General features: G+C 37.2%; 1 non-coding gene across 1 annotated transcript; it reads right to left on the bottom strand.

Moving 5' to 3' along the window:
* Positions 1 to 1,422: 1,422 nt before the first annotated feature.
* On the bottom strand, positions 1,423 to 1,530 carry LOC112724480 (small nucleolar RNA R71). Its single transcript, XR_003163641.1, has one exon. It is a non-coding gene; the product is annotated as a small nucleolar RNA R71 (small nucleolar RNA).
* Positions 1,531 to 4,087: the final 2,557 nt, after the last annotated feature.

Here is a 4,087-nt window from a genome sequence, read left to right as displayed (position 1 = left end):
TAAAAATTTAATTGTTTCTTATGAGTCAAATCAAAGTTTCAATTTAAAAATTCTATCTTTTTCAAATCATTTTCAAAAATCAAATCTTTTTCACTTTTTCTTTTATATTTTCGAAAATTTCAATTTGATTCTCAAAAATCTTTTTCTTATTTTGTTTCATAACTTCAAAATCTTTACTAACAATTAATGTGATTGATTCAAAAATTTTAAGTTTGTTACTTGCCTAATAAGAAAGGTTCAATCTTTAAATTTTAAAATCCTATCTTTGTGTTTCTTGTTAGTCAAGTAATCAGCTTTAATTTTCAAAATCAAATCTTTTTAAATTTCTTTTTCAAATCTTTTTCAAAATAAATTTCAATCACATCTTTTTCAAAATTAATTTCAAAATCTTTTCTAACTTCTTATCTTTTCAAAATTTGATTTTCAAATCTTTTTCAATTAACCACTTGACTTTTTGTTTGATTTTAAAAGTTTACAATTTCAATCATATCTTTTTCAAAACTATCTAACTAATTCTCTCTCTAATTTTCGAAAATCTCCTTCCTTTTTTTCAAAATTCCTTTTTAATTAACTAATTATTTTAATTTTTAATTTTAATTTTATTTCTTTTCTTATTTTCGAATTTTAACTTTGATTTTTAAATTAAAACAAAAATACTTTTATTTTAATTTATTTAATTTTCAAAAATTCTTCTCTCTCACCTCCTTCTAATTATTTATTCATCTACTAACACTTCTCTTCCACCCAAGAATTTGAACCTACTCTTCCCCTCTGTGTTTGGATTCTCATCTTTTTCTTCCCCTATTCTTCTCTTCTTATACTTACATAAGGAATCTCTATACTGTGACATAGAGGATTCCATATTTTCTTTTCTGTTTTCTTCTTTTTCATATGAGCAGGAACAAGGATAAGAACATTCTTGTTAAAGCTTATCCTGAACCTGAAAGGACTCTGAAGAGGAAGCTAAGGGAAGCTAAAGCACAACTCTCTGGAGAAAATCTGACAGAAATTTAAAAAAAAAAAGGGGACATGGCTGAAAATAATAACAATGCAAGGAAGATGCTTGGTGACTTCACTGCACCAAATTCCAACTTACATGGAAGAAGCATCTCAATCCCTGCCATTGGAGCAAACAATTTTGAGCTAAAGCCTCAATTAGTTTCTCTGATGCAACAGAACTGCAAGTTTTATGGACTTCCATCAGAAGATCCTTTTCAGTTCTTAACTGAATTCTTGCAGATTTGTGATACTGTTAAGACAAATGGGGTTGACTCCAAGGTCTACAGGCTTATGCTTTTCCCGTTTGCTATAAGAGACAGAGCTAGAATATGGTTGGATTCTCAACCTAAAGATAGCCTAAACTCTTGGGATAAGCTGGTCACGACTTTCTTAGCCAAGTTCTTTCCTCCTCAAAAGCTTAGTAAGCTTAGAGTGGATGTTCAAACCTTCAGACAGAAAGAAGGTGAATCCCTCTATGAAGCTTGGGAGAGATACAAGCAACTGACCAAAAAGTGTCCTTCTGACATGCTTTCAGAATGGACCATCCTGGATATATTCTATGATGGTCTGTCTGAATTATCTAAGATGTCATTGGACCATTCTACAGGTGGATCCATTCACCTAAAGAAAACACCTGCAGAAGCTCAGGAACTCATTGACATGGTTGCAAATAACCAGTTCATGTACACTTCTGAAAGGAATCCTGTGAGTAATAGGATGCCACTGAGGAAGGGAGTTCTTGAAATTGATACTCTGAACTCCATATTGGCTCAGAATAAAATATTGACTCAGCAAGTCAATATGATCTTTCAGAATCTGAATGGAATGAAGGAATCATCCAACAGTACTATAGAGGTATCTTCTGAAGAAGAAGCTTATGATCCTGAGAACCCTGCAATAGCAGAGGTGAATTACATGGGTGAACCCTATGGAAACACCTATAATCCCTCATGGAGAAATCATCCAAATTTCTCATGGAAGGATCAACAAAAGCCTCAACAAGGCTTTAATAATGGTGGAAGAAACAGGTTTAGCAATAGCAAACCTTTTCCATTATCCATTCAGCAACATTCAGAGAATTCTGAGCAGAATCCATCTGGCTTAGCAAATATAGTCTCTGATCTATCTAAGGCCACTGTGAGTTTCATGAATGAAACAAGGTCCTCCATTAGAAATTTGGAGGCACAAGTGGGCCAGCTGAGTAAAAGGTTCACTGAAACTCCCCCTAGTACTCTCCCAAGCAATACAAAAGAAAATCCAAAGAGAGAGTGCAAGGCCATTGATTTGACCATCATGGCCGAACCTACAAGGGAGGAGAAGGACGTGAATCCTAGTGAGGAAGACCTCCTGGGACGTTCAGTGACCAATAAGGAGTTTCCCTTTGAGGAACCAAAGGAATCTGAGGCTCATCTAGAGACCATAGAGATTCCATTGAACCTTCTTCTGCCCTTCATGAGCTCTGATGAGTATTCTTCTTCTAAAGAGAATGAAGACGTTACTAAAGAGCAAGTTGCTAAGTACCTTGGTACAATCATGAAGCTGAATGCCAAATTATTTGGTAAAGAGACTTGGGAAGATGAACCTCCCTTGCTCACCAATGAACTAAATGCATTGGATAGGCAGAAATTACCTCAAAAGAAATAGAATCCTGGTAAATTCCTAATTTCCTGTAACATAGGCACCATGACCTTTGAGAAGGCTCTGTGTGACCTAGAGTTAGGAATAAACTTAATGCCACTCTCTGTAATGGAGAAACTAGGGATCTTTGAGGTGCAAGCTACCAGAATCTCATTAGAGATGGTAGACAACTCAAGAAAACAGGCTTATGGACTAGTAGAGGACGTGTTGGTAAAGGTCAAAGGCCTTTACATCCCTACTGATTTCATAATCCTAGACACTGGGAAGGATGAGGATGAATCTATCATCCTTGGAAGACCCTTCCTAGCCACAGCAAGAGCTGTGATTGATGTGGACAGAGGAGAATTAGTCCTTCAACTGAATGAGGACAACCTTGTGTTTAAGACTCAAGGTTCTCCTTCTGTAACCATGGAGAGGAAGCATGAAAAGCTTCTCTCACTGCAGAGTCAACCAAAGCCCCCACAGTCAAACTCTAAGTTTGGTGTTGGGAGGTTCCAACCTTGCTCTGATTATCTGTGAGGCTCCATGAGAGCTCACTGTCAAGCTATTGACATTAAAGAAGCGCTTGTTGGGAGGCAACCCAATGTTATTTAATCATATCTATTTTATTTTCTTTTTGTTATTTCGTGTTTTATTAGGTTGATGATCATGTGAAGTCACAAAAACTACTGAAAATTCAAAAACAAAATGCAAAACAGCATTAAAAACAGAACACCCTGGAGGAGGAGCATTAAACGCCAGAAACAAGCATCTATCTGGTGTTTAAAGCCAGAAACAAGCACCAAACTGGCGTTTAACGCTAGAAATAAGCATCTACCTGGCGTTAAACGCCAGAAACAGGCTACATTAAACTCCAGGATTGCATAGCAAAGGCGTTTTACATGCCTAATTGGAGCAGGGATGTTAAGTCCTTGGCCCCACAGGATCCCCACCACTTCTTCTCTCCTCTTCACACCTTTTCATAACATTCTTCCTCAATTAACCTCCACCAATCACTTCCATTACTCCCCCAAAACCATCATAACCACCTAAAATCCCCTTGACCAAACCATTCACACACCTCGATCTCCTCCATTTTCTTCTTCTTCTACTCACTTCTTTCTTCTTTTGCTCGAGGACGAGCAAACCTTCTAAGTTTGGTATGGTAAAAGCATTGCTTTTTTTTTTCCATAACCATTTATGGCACCTAAGGCCAGAGACTTTCTCATTGATGAGGACAAGCCCATCACTAAGAAAAGGATGGAACAAACAAGAGATCATGGACCTCAACAAGAGCATGAGGAAATTCCTCACCATGAAATCCCTGAGATGCCTCAAGGGATGCACTTCCCTCCACAAAACTATTGGGAGCAAATCAACACCTCCCTAGGAGAATTAAGTTCCAACATGGGACAACTAAGGGTGGAGCACCAAGAGCACTCCATCATCCATCCATCAACACTTCCTGTTT

The sequence above is a fragment of the Arachis hypogaea genome, chromosome 11 (genome assembly GCF_003086295.3).
Source record: "Arachis hypogaea cultivar Tifrunner chromosome 11, arahy.Tifrunner.gnm2.J5K5, whole genome shotgun sequence".
NCBI classification, from domain to species: Eukaryota; Viridiplantae; Streptophyta; class Magnoliopsida; order Fabales; family Fabaceae; genus Arachis; species Arachis hypogaea.
The sequence above is the reverse complement of the archived record's forward strand: the minus strand, read 5'-3'. Positions and strand labels throughout refer to the sequence as shown.